The sequence below is a fragment of the Sceloporus undulatus genome, chromosome 6 (genome assembly GCF_019175285.1).
Source record: "Sceloporus undulatus isolate JIND9_A2432 ecotype Alabama chromosome 6, SceUnd_v1.1, whole genome shotgun sequence".
NCBI classification, from domain to species: domain Eukaryota; kingdom Metazoa; phylum Chordata; class Lepidosauria; order Squamata; family Phrynosomatidae; genus Sceloporus; species Sceloporus undulatus.
This window is the reverse complement of record NC_056527.1, coordinates 123,426,586-123,442,988: the sequence shown is the minus strand read 5'-3', so window position 1 is coordinate 123,442,988 and position 16,403 is coordinate 123,426,586. Positions and strand designations below refer to the sequence as shown.

Here is a 16,403-nt window from a genome sequence, read left to right as displayed (position 1 = left end):
TTACTCTAGATTACAGAGTCTCTTGGCTGTTTTAAGGTGTCACACAAAAACAAACACACCCTCACGGGGCGGAGGAAGCCCTAAGAGAACATTTTGAACTTGCAAAGCATCATGTGTAGCCTGACCAGCAGAATCTCCCTTAGAGACCATTTAAGTGATCAATCAATTTTACACACTGAGACCATGTCTACCCATTTCTCTCTATTGATGACTGCTAATTCTCTAGGCAGGAATTCTATTACTTATCTGCTATAGATCAGCTTGGGAAGTCAGTCCACAAATATTACCAGCCCATTCCTCTTTGTCCATCATTTGTAACACATCACCAAAATTAAGAGGATGAAAGGGAAAGGATGCACACTCTCTCCTCCAATTTAGAAAACTTTTCTGTGACTGGTGATACTAATAAGCAATATTATAGAGATATATATTTTTAGCATCTGAAGTACTTTAATTCATTTCTATCATTTGCAAATATTTTTATGGTGTGCGCCATCAAGTCATTTCTGATTTATGGTGACCCTAAAAAACGTATCATGGGGTTTTCTGGGGCTGAGAGTGTGTGACATGTCCAAGGTCATTCAGTGGGTTTCCATGGCCAAATGGGGAAATGAACCCTGGTTTCCACTGTATAAGTCCTATGCTCTCTGCAAATATTTACATATCACTTATAAAATGTAAAATACGCACAATGCACAAACACACAAAACACAACACGCACATTATTTTCCAAGGTCCAAAACACAATGAGGAAATTATCCAGTTTGAGTCCGCTTTATCTGCCCTGGCTCGATGCTGGGGGATCCTGGGAACTATAGTTTATTGTGGTGCCAAAGCTCCCTGACAGAGAAGGCTAAATGTTCCACAAAACTCCAGTTCCTAGAATTCCCTAGTATTGACCCAGGCAATTAAAGCAGTCTCAAACTGGATTATTTCTGCAGTGTGTTTTGGACCTAAGTCAAAGAAGCAGGTGTTCAGTTGGACTGAGAAGAAAAGACTTGCGCAAATAAATATGTTTACATTGCTTTGTGTCATAAGCAATCATGCAATCCTCACAGCAATCCTTATAACAAGGTAGAAAAGTTTTATGATATCCCTGCTGAAGCTGGGAGCCATAAACTAAGCCTCTAGCGTGGGTCATATGATCAGAATCTGGCCCATATAGAGTTGCACCTCACTCCACATAAGCCCCGCCATCTGTAGCCAGCGGAGGGGAAAACCCACTGTTATCTGTGATCGGTGACTGCAGAAGCAAAAAGGTGATGATTTTCCTGGTATTTACACAGCCTGAGTCTGCAGTGCACCTGTGAACCTCACAGGGCTGGAGTGCAAACAGAGCTGCCATTCCTTTGTCATCTGAAGGGCAGAGATTGAATCAGTGACTGGAGACAACCACAGAGTCCCCGCTTGGGCACCACTCTCCCTCCCAAAGCAGGACTGAGCAGAGCTTGGAAAAGTTCCTTCTGGTGGGGTACAGACCGCCAGAAAGAGGCGGACAGGAGCCGCCTCTCTTTTCTGCGTAGCCACGTTGCAGCAACCAAATTGCGTGATGCGGCTATGCAAGAAAAAAGGAGCGCTAAAAGTGGCGGCGGCGCGAGGACTTCGCTGTTGTGAAGCTCCATCTGGAGGCCACACAGCAGTGACGTCATCGCTACGCACGCCATCTATTCGGCAATGCGCAGCAAGGACGCCCTCTTCATGTGCGAGGGATGTCTAGAAGCGCCGCCCCTCACATGTGATGAGGACATCCTTTTTGGCCCATCTGTACCGGGCCTGTGTTAACTATGACTTCAGAAACCTGCAAGGCACTATAGGTTTGCTTGGAGAAGTTACACATATATATTAAGATTTTCAAATCGTGGATGGCTGAATCTGTGGATAAAAAAAAAATCCATGGATAAGGAGGGCCTTCCCTATTTCACATTGAGGGAGGAAAGAGAAGCACAGAAAAAATGAATGAACAAACAAATATATATATATGGAAACTCACACCTTGGGTAAGTCACACTCTCTCAGCCTCAAAGGATAGCAATGGTAAACCCACTCTGAAGAAATCTGTCAAGAAAGCCCTATGATAGGTTTGCCTAAGGGTTGCCATAAGACCAAAATGACTTAAAGGCACACAACAACAACAACATTTACTATACCATTGTATGTAATTGGACTTAAGCATCCATGGATTTTGGTATTCACAGGGGGACCAGGAACTAACATGCAGAGGATACCAAGGGCTCACTGTAATAGAGAAAAAGTAACTTCTGGGAAGGGGAACAGAGCACAAAGCTAGCCACTCTCGTTTTTGCTGACTGTGTTTCCATGTGCGGAAAAGGGAGGAAGAATGACACCAGCTGCTGTCAGATGGCATTTACAAACACGAGCCATGACTCCTGATATCACCCAACACCCAAAGGCTAAGGGGAAAGAAGATCCAGCCCCCTCCCCACCAACCCTGATGCATTTCCCTTCCTCTGGCCTAGCCTAAGGTTCAAGAGGTGACTCAAGAAATTCCTCAAGTTGCATCTGCACTGTAGAAATAATCCAGTTTGATACCTTTGCAACGCAGAATCAGGTAACTAATGCAGATCAAACAGAATGGGGTTTATATGTTCTGTCCAATGCCAGATAATAAGTTGGTTGTGATGTTGTTGGACCAAACAAAGGTATTGGACAATTTCCAATATTATTTTTTCTTTGAATGGAAAAAAAAAGAAGAAGTTGTGGTTGAACCCAAAGACAGGAGCTTTGCTACAAGCACCAACATCTCATTTCGGAGACTTCTCTGCTCCAGAAAGAGATCAGGGATATAAAAGAGATAAATCAAGTCTCTCCATGTACCTTGGACACAAGCTGCCTTGAGGCTTGATTTTGTTTAGCTACAAAATTCGCTCTTCATATTTCACATTGAGGAAGGAAACAAACAAGAAAGGAAGAAAGAAAGAAAATAAGTCTAAGAGAGGTTGCTGGGTGATTCAGCTACAACAGAAACATTAATTCACCACCTGGCTCCTTTGGATGTCATCAGCCCCACTCTATGTTCTTTGCTATCTAATGTTGTGCTAAAATCAAGGCTCCCAAACAGATCCGCAGGAAGCCTAAAATAAGGCCATGCCAATTACGACAGGACAAAAGACAAGTCTAAGAATATCCAGAGGTAAATGGAGAGTGAGTATCTCTAGAGACACACCATACTTGTTTTTTTAGTTCTCAACATCTGTGGCCAGTCACATCCACATCCTCTCCTCCTGACCAGAGAATGGTTCCCAAACCAAAATACCTCTGATTATGTGTAGAGCTTATTCCCCTTACATAAAACGAGCCCTGCTCAATCAGGTTCATCCAATCCAACATTGCAGTTGCCCCAATACCCTTCCAGATGCTTTAGGGAAACCAACAAATATTCCATGGAGGCAAAACAGCCTTCTTGGTGACCCTCTACAACAGTGCTACTCGAAAGTGGTGGTTCAAGGACTGGTGCCAGTCCATGGGACATGTTACTGGTCCCTGGAAGGTTTCCAGGAAGGAAGGAAGGAAGGAAAGAAAAAAGAACTGTAGTCACTGGGCTCAAATATGGTACTGGTCCTTGGCTTGTCCCTCACAACAGACCACAAGAAGTACTGCTCTACAGCATTTTGCATCAGCAAACATACTGTGGGTACATCCACAGTGTGCAATTATTAGCAGTTTGATACCACTTTAATCGCCGTGGCTCCATCCTATGGAATCCTAGGACCTATAGTTCATGAAGTATCTAGAACTCTCTCCAACACAGTTCTGGTGCTATAGTTTAAAGGGTTCCCTAGCAATCTCAAGCAGACAATTCTCTATCCCTCATCAAACTACAAATCTCGGGATCCAAATTTTTTCCATTTCCCCCCAACAAACCCAGGTAGAAAAACCAGTTATTTCCCCATGCCTTCAAAACTTCTGGAACTTTTATATCTCTGTCCCTAAAGGCATTTTTGAATTCTCTTGTATCCACCCCCCACTAGAGAAAAAAATCCACCAAAAAAAGGGGGGGGAGGGGACACAACATTTCCAAAAAATATCCAGGAACATGGACTGTTTACAAGTGGTAACCCCCTTACACTATCCATCCATCCATCCATCCATTCCACCTATTCATCATTTTGGAGAACTGGCGCAATCAGTGGTGGGTCACAAGGAATGAAAATCCTCCTTGCTTTAGATAGGTCAGGGTTCAAATCTGTAGTAATCTTTATTTGCAAACCTGTAAATAGGTTACCATTATCATGATCACCAGACTGCTGATGTGGTCAGAAGGAGAAAGTAAGAGAGCACATTGATTTCTTAAGGTCACCTAATGAATCTGTGACAGAGTGGAAATTTGAAACAGGGATCCTGATTCATAGTTAGGATCTTAGCTACCATGCTATACCAGCCTGAAATATACCTAACAAGGAAGGATGCAGCAAATTCCTATCAGTTTACAGAGACTACCTAGCCAGGTTCAAGGCCTGTAGATAAACACTTCCAATAGATGTCAGATGAGCGACCATTGATAAGTCAGATGAATTCACGCAGTGCCTGATTTCCCAGTCAAACCATGACCACACTGTATCCTTGTTGCCTCAAAGTGCAAATGTGTCAGGCCAGAAATGATTTGCTTAAATAAGACATATTTAATTGCTCTGGGGAGAAAGGGAAGGAAACCACCCCAATTAATGGTTGAAGCAGATTCAGAAAAGTCAACATCCAGATATGCAAAACACAGCCAACAGCCTCCTCGCCGGGATGTGTACACAGGTCCAACAGGAAAAAGCAGACTCTGAAAAAAGACACACCACTAGCAGAGATACTAAAATTAAAACCAAAATGCAGAGGCCTCCCCATGAATGGCCTGATTGCTTATGGAGTGCACACAATCTAGAAGGTATATCCAGATGTGTTCAGTATTTCTGGATCCAAGGATGGCCCTAAGCCACTATCTGGCCACAAAAAGTGGTCTCAAGTCCAGTCTGTTAAGGCAAAGTAACAAAGATGCCTCAGGTAGCATAAACCTTGGGGACAGATGCCACTCCAGCCTGATTCTATCAATGGTTGCAGGCATCTTGTCCTTTTTGCCTCAAGGTTTTAAGAGAAACGCCTTGGGAAATAAAATAAGTTAGCATTATTGAGAAAGGATATACAGTTGCCCCTTGGAATTCGAGGGGGATCCGTTCCAGACCCCCCCTTGCGAGTTACAAAATTTGCACATATTCGAGCCCCATAGGTTTGAATGGGGCATGTGCCATAAGTTGAAAATGACTTGAAGGCACACAACTACAACAAAAATAGTGAGAAGACCTAAGTTGGCATGCCATGCATGCAACTAATATCATGCATGCATGCATACATGTACATAAACACACAAATCTCAGAACCAAAATATAATCAGAGAACTGGAGAAGGAAAATCGAAAAGGGTACCCACTTTTTCCCCTCAAGAACAGGACAATCCATTGAACAGTTCTCTTCAGAAAGGGCTGATGACGTCAACGCAAGATTCATTTCAATAGGGATCAAATAGGAGAACATCCAAATGGATTATGGCCCAAAGCTTCCCTCTTGCCCACTCTTGTTGCCATTAAGATCCTCTAAAATGGCTGCCAGGATGGGCTGCGTCCAAACTAAGTTCCAATGCAGCTTCCATTTTCAAATGCAGAAAGAAGGAAGGAGGCTGAGCTAAGAAACAAGCCATAAAGATACTAGAAAACCAGAGAAGTCTTTTTAACACTGGGCCAGGCCCAGTAGCCCTTTCTTGTTAGAAAAAGAACTGTTTGCAATAGAGGACTCTCCCACTTTCCTCCTGCAGCTGACATCTAGTTTCCAAGCCGCAGCTTCTTTTCTATTCCAGTCAGCGACTGTCTTGATGTATTTTAATCCCCTCCAAAGACGACAATGGAGGGCACCAATGCATGCCAGCCACCCCTGAGATTACGGAAGGGAAGTGCTTGAGTGTGTGTGCGGTGAAGGGGGGAGATGGCCTCCTGCCAAAGAAATATGTGACAGGACTCGACAGAGCCAAGACTTGGCAGGCTCCCCACTCCTCTCTTTTCCTTCCCCTCTGCCCCATCATTTACATTCAGCAGGGCTCAAGGAGGCAAGGAGTCTGCAGGAATCTGTCGGCTCAACTCTGGCAACTTATTTCAGCTCCTTCCCCCCCATTTTGAGGGCTGCTTCGGATACTGCTTTAAAACCTGGGTTGGAAAAATATGGATGTTGGGGAAAGCAGTGCCCCAAAGGATGGAATTGCAGCTCTCACACATCCCCTCTTCTGTTTTGTTGTTATCCACCTTAGAGTCAATCTCAACCAATGGCAACCTGTAGATGATACATCTCCAAGGCTCTCTGTCCTCCAGTTTCTGCAAATACATACCCATGATCTCTTTTAGAGAGTCCATCCATCTAGCATGTGGCCTTCCTCTCTTTCTGCATCCCTCCACCTTTCCTAGCATTATTGTTTTTCCAATGAGTTGTTCTTTCTCATGATGTGTCTAAACTAAGACAGCCTTAGGATTCCAGAGAGATTTCTGGTTTGATTTGTTCTAGCACCCATTTGTTTGACTTCAGCAATCTTCTCCAGCACCACATTTCAAATGAATTGATATTCTTCCCTATCCATCTTTCTTGTCTGTCCAGTTCTCACATCCATACATGGTAATAAGGAATGCAATGGCTTGTACGATTCTAACTTTCATGCTCAGTTGTATATCTTTACATTTTAGGATCTTTTCTAGTTCTTTCATATGAAGACTATGACAACCTCCCTCTAGGCCCTCTCAATCCACCCCACAAAAAAGTGGGTTGTCTCTCATGGAAGTCACCAGGAGTTGTACCAATTCAGCTTTTATAGGTTACCAGGGTTAAAAGGGTTAGCAAGTTTAAACAGGTGGCCTGCATTGTTTAATATCCAAAATGCACATACTGTATTCTTCAAAATCAGGGACCCATTTTTGTTGTTATTGTTGTTGTAAGCCTCCAAGTAGTTTGGTAGGTTCCTCAGTGAGCAATCATACTTCTCTGAAAAGACATCTGACCCTAAATAACAGGCACAACATTGGACAGCACTGACCCAGAAAGAAAGGTGGGTACCTTCTTGGACAGACATAGGGCCAAATATACACCGTGTGAACCTAACTGCAAAAAGGGAGAAAGGGAGATTGCTTCCTGGAGTCATCCACAATATTCAGAAATTCCCTGAAAAACATCTAAATGTAAAAAGCGTTCCCTCAAGATATGGACGTCTCAACATCACTTTGTTGCTGTTGTGTGCCTCCAAGTCTTTTTTGACTTATGGCGACCCTAAGGTGAGCCTATCATGGAGTTTTCATGGCAAGTTTCTTCTGAGCAGGTTTGCCATTGCCATCCTTTGAGGTTGAGAATGAGTTTGGTCAAACGTTTCAGACTACATGCAACTTATGATGGGAAATCTTGTATTTCAGCTCAAACTTATTAGATGGTTTTAGGCAAGCTTCCAACTGCAGTATGGGGATAAAAGAAAATCAGACTGTCTTACAAGGTTGTTGCAAGGACAAGATAATGTATCCGAAGTACTTTGCAAGCTTGAGTATTATTGCCATGATCAGTTTATTTACATAGGGGGGAAAATCCAGTGAGCTGAGATGGAACTTTTATCTGCAATGAAATGTGTGTTGCATTAGGAGCATCAGCCTCCCCAAAGCAATTATCTATGCACACACTTGACAACTAGCAAGGCTTCTTGAGAACTAAAGTTCAAGAGATAAGAGAGACAAAGCTGATCAGATTTAGCTCCCTTCTGAATGCACAATTTCTAAGGTCTTATAAGAAGAGGGAAGTAATGGCTTTACTTAGGCTAGTTTAGGATTGTCATGTAAATGAGGACAGAGCAAGACGAGGAAGAAAAAACATCCTTTCAAAACTCTTTCCAGCTTTGCTTAAGAAGACATGGAGAAATCTTTTTCCCTTTTAATGTTGTTGTTGTTGTTGTCTGCCTTGAAATCATTTCTGACTTGTGATGATCCTAAGGTGAACCTATCAAAGGATTTTCTTGGCAAGCTTTGTGAAAGGGAGTTTGCCATTGTGTTCCTCTGAGGCTGACTTGCTCAAGGCCACCCAGTTGGTTTCCATGGCTGATAACATCCACTTTTGTTTCCAGGAGCAAATATCCTTCTCAGCGGCTCACCATGTTTTGAAGTCCACCTGACATGCATCTCTGTGCAACGTCCCCCTATATGTACAGTGGTAAGTTTTAGGAATTTTGCCTAATACACAGCATTTTAATACTATTTTCTTGGATGTATGTATATGTGTGTGTGTGTGTTTGTGTGTGTGTACACACACACACACACACACACACACACACACACACACACACACACATATTAACCAGAGAACTGAGTCACAATTGTCAGGAAATTGTGAAAACCAAAGGATAGCACATCACAGTTTGTACACTAGTATTCAAAATGTGGAGTAGGACAGTTCACATTGAAATGTGAACCAAACAAACTTCTTTCCCATCACTAGTTTTTGGCAAGATTCATCCTTGGACATCTGTATCCCATCTAAGCCACAACCCCACCCTATCTAACTCCAACAGAGATCACAGAAACATGGACTCATACAATCATAGGGTTGGAAGAGACTCCAAGGGACATCCAGTCCAACCCCTGCCATGCAGGAACTCACAATCAAAGCATCCCCGACAGATGGCCATCCAGTCTCTGCTTAAAGACCTCCAAAGTTACTATCTGACGTGCTTCACAACCATACTTGATCCCAGATTATTCAATCCACCACATCCACTTCTAAAGTCTGAATGAAACAGACTGAAAGAGAGTATGGTGTAGTGGTTAGTGTATCATATTAGGCGAAAGGCTCAAATACCTTCTCAGCCTTAACATTTAAACCTTGGACTCTCTGAAACAGTGGTCTCCAATCTTTGGTCCTCCAGATGTTTTGGATTTCAGCTCCCATGCTTCCTGACCATTGAACAAATTGGCTAGGGCCTCTGGGATCTGATGTTCAAAGGAAATGCAGGACCAAAGCTTAAGAACTACTGGTCTAAAAGGTTTGCAGAAGTAGCAAGAGGTGAGGAAAAACCTAATGGGGCAAAACCCAGATAACATCTCAGAGAGGTCTGAACATCATCAGTAGCCAATGGACGCTGAATGACAGCTGGCAAAGAAATGGCTGGCATCCTAAATGGGGACAATCTTGTTAGATGCTCAAGATACAATGCTACGTTTTGTTGCAGGTCTCACTTGTAAATAAAGAATGGTGATGACTCATACAAAGATGAAATAAATAGCTGCCTATACAGTATAGGTACTCCTCTCTGCATCTTGGCTGAGTGATGCAATTGCATGCAGGACAGATGCAGCTGCCGTGTTACAAACTCACTGGAAGGTGTGCCAAACAAACATGCAGACACACAACAGCCAAGCCTCCTAAGAACCTTTGGATTAAATTTATTACATAAACTATGGATATAATCTAATAATTCTCTCACAGAATACTAATCTTGGCAATTACTGCTCTAGGTATGAACATAGGAAGCTGCCTGATACCAAGTCCATTGGTGCACCTCACCCAGCATTGTCTGCTTCTCCTGACAACCACTCTCTCGGCTCTTACACAACGGCCCTTTGCAACCTTGATACTTCTGGCCCTTTCCATGTAAAACAAAAACAAAAACCTAGAGGGACCTTTTGCATTCAAAACATGTGCTCTGCCATAGAACTATGACCCATCTCCAGTGTTTCTAAGATGTGAGGGACATTTGGCTTTCAGCCATTGTTGGATTGCAAGTCCTATGAGTCCTCAGCATTGGTTAGGCTTCCTAGGACTGAGATGCAATCCAGTATCTAGAGTGCGCACATTCCCCAAATCTGCCTTATACCAACAAGCCAGATGAAAAGCATTTATGGTCAGTGTTAACCCATTGTTTTTTGTTCAGTCCTTTCTCCTCCGCAGCATATAACAGGTTCTTTCTCTCTGTACTCCCACCTGTTATACCTTTGCTCTTTTTTCTCAGCCTGCAACATGATGCGCTCTACTCACTCTATCTGCTCCCTTTCTTCAGCACCTGACATCTTCAAACACCAAACGCAGTGGCCTCCAGATGTTTTGGCCACAATACCCATCTGCCCCTGCCAACAAAGTCAATAGTCAGGGACCAAGACAACTGTGATCCAGAACATCTGGTGGATATCTGGTTGTGTACATTCCAACAGTCTTGATTTATTTGGGACAAGCATAGCTTTATACCATTGTCCAGAAAACCCTCACATTCAACTACATCTATAAAGTCACTTTCACCATTTTGCACTTTACACACCACAACCCACTGGGTGACTTTGGGCAAGTCACACCATCTCAGCCTCTGGAAAAGGCAATGAACAAATCTTGCCAAGAAAACCCCATGATAGATCTAACTTAGGGTCACCATAAGTCAGAAATGACTTGAAGGCACACAACAACAATAAAATGTGTTAACTATGACCGAACCCTTATGCAACCAGCAACAGAACGCACAGATCCGTTTCTCCCACAAAGCCTTCCAAGCTGCACTTTTCTGAACTCACAATGTTCAGCCATAAAACCCTGAACCCACTGCGCCACAATTCAAATGTTTCCACAGTTTAAGCAGTCTGAAATAAATAAATCAAGTTTGGCTAAAGCAAGCAAAACAAAGATTCAAGGAGCAAGAAATCAATTTGTACAGATCCTATATGCCTCATACATGTTCCAGGAAATGCTCTTGTGCAGCAGTAAAGTCCAAGATTTTGAAAAACCATAGGCAATTAATACTTGGTTTGTACCCAACATTTGGAGAGTGAAGCAGGTCTTACTGAAATTAATAGGACTTGCCTTCAAGTAAAATGTTTATGATCAGGGCAATATGTCAAAATCTACCCTTAAGCATTCCCAAAGCTGTATGACATTTATTTTGACAAAGCTATTTGCATGTAGATATCAAATGAGATGAGGAAGCAAAAAGGCCTGAAAATATAAATGTGACATTTTGGGGGCTTTGCCAGGAGAAAGGCGGGCAATGAAATAAATAAATACTAAAGAGCAAAATGCATATCCATTTTAAATACTTTTCTCTGCAAAGCAACTCCACACAGTTGGAGTCTAGGACTATCTAGCAATGTGCCAAGATAACACAAATCTTGCCCCAAGAAGTATAGTATTAACATTGTTTAAAGAATTGCACATAATGCAATCTACACATGGATAAATCCAACTGAATACAACAGTACTTCCAAGTAAAAGTGCAGCCTTATTAATAATACGTACATATATTATTTGTTTTACATAATTATACTACAAAAGGGCAAGTTACTACTGCTAGACAATAAAGCTCTACCCATGGCTTGAACATAGAACATAAATCAACTTTTCTTTTTTGTTCCCCAGGTATTAGACATACGCTTTCCAGCTTATCTCTGCAGCCATAAGGACTAAGAACTTGCTTAAGCAATCACAACAATATTAGCAAAATATCACTAAAACCTTATGCATGGCCTCCTAAGAAGCTCCATTTATTTCAGGGGGACTTGTTACCAGATATGTATGTAGAGCAGTGATTCCCAAACTTTGGTCCTCCAGGGGTTTTGGACTTCAACTCCCAGAAATCCCAGCCAACTTGGTCAACACTTTGGAGTCAAAAACATCTGGAGGACCAAAGTTTGGGAACCATTGCTCTGAGGGCTTCTCAATCTCATTCTTAGAGTGAGTCTTCTCCCTTCTCTCTTTCCTTGTGATGCAAGGAGGGTCCATTCACTGGAGAAGGCAACCCCACACTGAAAGGTACTAGAAGGCAATACTGGTTTGGCTGATGCTTCTTAGACCTTGGAAGACAACATGACAGGACTCTGGACATGTCGCAGCCTCCATATTTGAAGTGCTCACTCCTCCATCTCCTTGAGGACTACAGTTTTGGTCTGGTGACCATAATTACCTGACCACTTTGCAGATGGTTGGAATCATGCAATAGGTTTAGTGTTACTTAAGGGTAAGGGTTTCAGAGGTGTAGGACTATGTGCTTGGATGATATGAGGTCTCCATCTGGAGTGAGGACTGAGGGACCTCTGCTCTTCTACAATTAACTGGTTTAATACATCTGTATCTTACCTTTCCATTACAAAATAGCATTCAGTACAAAAAAACCTAAATACGCAACGCAAGTGAACTCGACAGTAAACCGTTTTACTGTAAATCGTCACTTTTATGGGGAGCTGGCGCTACTTCAGACATCACTGTCTTGATGCTTGCTTGCTTCCCCTTACTAAAGATGCATAGCTGCAAATCACTCATTACTGTATTACAAAAAAGGCCACAGATCTATAATACTCCACTACCAGGAAACTAACCGTGTAAAACAGGAGTGGGAATTGGCAATCCTCCAGGTGTTGCTCAACTCCATTTCCCAGAAGCCCCAACGCAGCAGAAGTGGAAAATGCTGGGTGCTTCAGTCCAACAACATCTGGACGGCCACATGATTTCGACCCCAATGAAAAAAGTAGCAACGATCTGGAACATACCCCTTAGGGAAGCCACAACATAGTAATGCTACAAAGTCATCCACACATACTTGGAAATAAATGCCATGGGGATTGCACTGTAAATCATCTGCAAATTGCTCTTATACTTTTTTTTTCCATGGAAGCATAGGCCTCTGGTTAAATTCTTACTTTAAGGTCCAAAACACACTGCAGAAATAATCCAATGTGAGACCACTTTAACTGCCCTGGTTCAGTGCTAGGGAATCCTGGGAATTGTGGTTTATTGTGGCACCAGAGCTCTCTGACAGAGAAAACTAAGTCTCACAAAACTAGTTCCCAGAATTCCCTAGCACTGAGCCAAGGCAGTTAAAGCGGTCACAAGATGGATTATTTCTGCACAACTAGACCCACAACAACCTACTATGCTTACTATAGAGAGCGTGTTCCACTGACTTCAACAAGGCTTGCTTCCTTTCACCTAGCCATGCTTTCCACGGTGTGTTGCAATACATTTTATTTATTGTCTCTTTATTGCACTTATAGCTCATGTTTCCTCTAGTAGGCAGCATTTACAGTATTTATTTATTGATAACTAAAACGTAAGCAAGATGGAAGCCTCCCTTGCCGTAGTGAGGCATTCACTACTCCCCTTCCTTACCTGCTCAACCAACATCTGCTTTCAAGAGTCAGGAAGGGCTGCACAATTTGATGCTTACCCAAAAATACAGGACAAAGAGGCACCGAGACTACATCCAAAAGGCAGCACCTCCAACTTTTTCCTCTCCACAACCCTTTGAGGTAGGTCATGTCCATCCTGAAAGCGCCATGGTTCAAGTGCCTTCTTCTTATCTTCCATATGTTTGAGCTTTACCTCGAAACGGCCCTGGACTACAAAATCTCTGGCATTTCAAGGACTTTTGGCCCAAGTGTGTCAACACTCTCTTTGCCAACCTTAACCAAAGGTTGCACCGAAGGAACTATAGATTCCTAGAGCGAATGCTCCGCTAGGCATTTGTGGCTCCTCCAGTGCAATTCTATGGTCAATGTCTGGCACTGAAGGACCTAGAGCAGTGATTCCCAACCTGTGGGTTGGGACCCCTTTGGGGGTTGAATGGCCCTTTTATGGGGGTCACCTAAGACCATTGGAAAACACTGATTTAATTACAGTTATGAAGTAGCAACGGAAATAATTTCATGGGTTTGGGTCACCCCAACATGAGGAACTGTATTAAAGAGTCGCAGCATTAGGAAGGTTGGGAACCACTGACCTAGAGAGTCCTAGAGGTGTTCTCTCAGGCAAAAACATAGTGTTTGTGTTATTTGTGTTTTTTCCACATTCATGGGGGTCCTGTGCCCCTGACCCTTGTGAATGTGGATGGACGAGTGTATTTTGGAATTCAGGATTCCAGATAGGGGCAACGCAACCTGTATTTGGATGAGAGACTTCCAAAAATTACAGGTGCTGCAGTCAAAGCCCCAGAGATGGCGAACCACCTCTGGATATTTCTTGTCTAACCTGATGAAATTCATTGAGGCTAACATGATTCGTAATTCAACAGGGGACTTGAAGGCACACACTCACACATATGCTGCTCCTTTTCAAACACAAGAACGTTCTCTCCTGCCCATAAATGCCTGCAAATCCAAGCGTGTGCATCAAAGCCAAGCGGGCGAAGAGAGAAGCTGCATTCCTCCTCTAAGCCAACCTCAGGAAGAGAAAGAAACAGGTACAGAAATCGACAGCTTAGCAAAGAAAAAGGATTTGGGGCACCTGGCCCTGGCCCTTGGTCTTGGCATCCACCAGACACACACACACACACACACACACACACACACACACACAGCCTCATCCTTCCAAGACAAATAGATTTTAAACTTTAACAGGTGGCACCAGGCAGCAAAGTCCATTCTTGGGTCAATACAAGTGGCACAGACAAGCTCCTGATGTCACTTCTCAGCCGGATCAACAAAACAGTTTCATGGAGGACAGGATGATTATAGCCTTCCTCACCACCACCCCAGCAGAGCAGCACAATGTCCCAAAGCCACAACTACACAGAGCTTGGGAAATGTACTTGTGGACTACAACTCCCAGAATCCTCCAAGGGGCAATAGGATCTACAGTCCACTCAGAGAGGGGTGGTCTCCCTCCTTGAAGGTCTTTAAACAGAGGCTGGATGGAGATCTGTCAATGGGGATGCTTTGATGGAGAGTTCCTGCATGGCAGAAGAATGGGGTTGGACTGGAGGACCTTTAGGGTCTCTTCCAACTTTAGGATCCTTCTATGATCCAGCTCCTTCTCCTCCTCTTCTATGTACCATTAGTTCCAGCAGTTCCTGGGCACAAGCCACCCAAATAGCACATCTTTCCTGCTCAGTGTTAGTTAATCCCAAATCCAAGTGGTGCAGCCAACTCCCACAAACTGTTACTATTCCCACAGTTCCTTGATGCTGTACAAAGTCCCATAAGCAGCCATGTCCCTGGCCTCCAGGAGCTGACCGTCTCTGGGACCCCAAAAGGGAAAGCTGAGGCAAGGCTTGACAACAGATGAATGCAAGCAAAGGCAGTTTCTCCTGTCCTGTTTCTTCCCAAGGCTTCAAGAGGCTTCTTTACCTCTAAGGCACCTCCATGCCATGGCTTTCTTTTCCCCTCCCCTGATACTGAATCGCCATCCTCTGAGGCTGAGAGAGTGTGACCTGCCTCCAAGGCATTTAGGACCCATGGAGACCTTAAGGGGAAGCTTCCCTTGGGGTTCTTTGGAGGGGTGCTTGTTGCCCTGGCCATCATCCTCTGAGGCTGAGAGAGTGTAACCTGCCTCCAAGGCATTGGGGGCTCTTGGGGAGCCTCAGGGGCAGCTTCCCTCCTCGGCAAGGCCTCTGGGGCTCCCTTCCAAGCCCAGGAGGAGGAGGAGGAGAAGGAGGAGGCCATGCTTGGAGGGGCCCTTTTAGGAGGCTCCCACTCCCTCTCCGCCTCCCCCCCAGTTTCCCCCCGAAGCCCCCCATCCAAGCCCCCCCCAAAGTTGGGGAGAGGCAAGGCAAGCGAGGGCCCGGGCCCTGGCGCCCCTGGCAGCCTTTTCCCTCCGGAGGGAAGAGACCCCGAGCGAAGGGAGGGGAGTGGGCCAGCAACGAGGGAAGCCATTTCCTTCCGGAGGAGCCTTTGTCGACCCTCCAAGAAAAGTTTTCCGGGGGAGAAAGTTTCCCTCTCGGCCCTTTGGAGACTCACCGGGGAAGGAGGAGAGCAGGGGCGCCGGGGCTGGTCCTCCTTTCTCTCCTTCTTCTTCTCCTCTTCTGGCCTCCAAGGGTCCCAAAAGCCCCCCAAAAGCAGCCCCCGAAGAAAGCCCCCTCCGTCTGTGGGGAGACCCTCCAAGGAGGCGGGAAAGGGCTGGGTCTGTCTGGGGAAGAAAGGGGCTCCAGCCCCGGCTGAGTCTCGGATGGAGGCTGGAAGGAAGGAAGGAAGGAAGGGGAGGAGATGGAGAGGCTGAAGGGGCTCTTCGGGGCTGGAGCTCTCTCTCTCTCTCTCTCTCGCCGCCTTCTTCTTCTTCTTGGAGGCAAACGGGGCCCAAAAGGAGCCCGCTCCCGGAGGAAGAGGAGGAGGAGGAGAAGGGGACTCGCAGCCAGCCGCCAAAGCCGCCTTCGCCGCCTCCTCCTTCGCCTCCTTCTTCCCGGCTCCTGCTGCCTCCTCCTGGCCAGGCTGCTCCTCCTCCTTCTCCTCCAGAAGGGCGGCCCAAAGCCTGCTGCCGCCAGAGAGAAGGAAGGAAGGAAGGCAGGCAGCTGAAGTTGGGGGAGCCAGGAGCCCAGTCCGGGCCCTTGTTCCCAGGAGAGCTGCCAGGCTGGCAGACCCTGAAGGGACAAGGGCTCCTCGGGGCATCCATCCTCTGAGGCTGAGACAGTGTCACCTGCCCCCAAGGCCT

The 16,403-nt window shown here is 44.9% G+C and overlaps 1 protein-coding gene across 3 annotated transcripts in view; it reads right to left on the bottom strand.

The window, feature by feature from the left end:
- The window catches only part of FGFR1 (fibroblast growth factor receptor 1), a 77,944-nt gene extending 61,771 nt beyond the window's left edge, over window positions 1–16,173 (bottom strand). For 2 of the 3 annotated variants that reach the window (XM_042476233.1, XM_042476234.1), the window contains exon 1: window positions 14,076–14,095. The gene's annotated coding sequence lies outside the window, so the exon portion shown is untranslated. Of the gene's footprint in view, window positions 1–14,075; window positions 14,096–15,715 lie in introns of those variants that run through there. The other variant, XM_042476235.1, reaches the window with a different exon arrangement.
- Window positions 16,174–16,403: the final 230 nt, after the last annotated feature.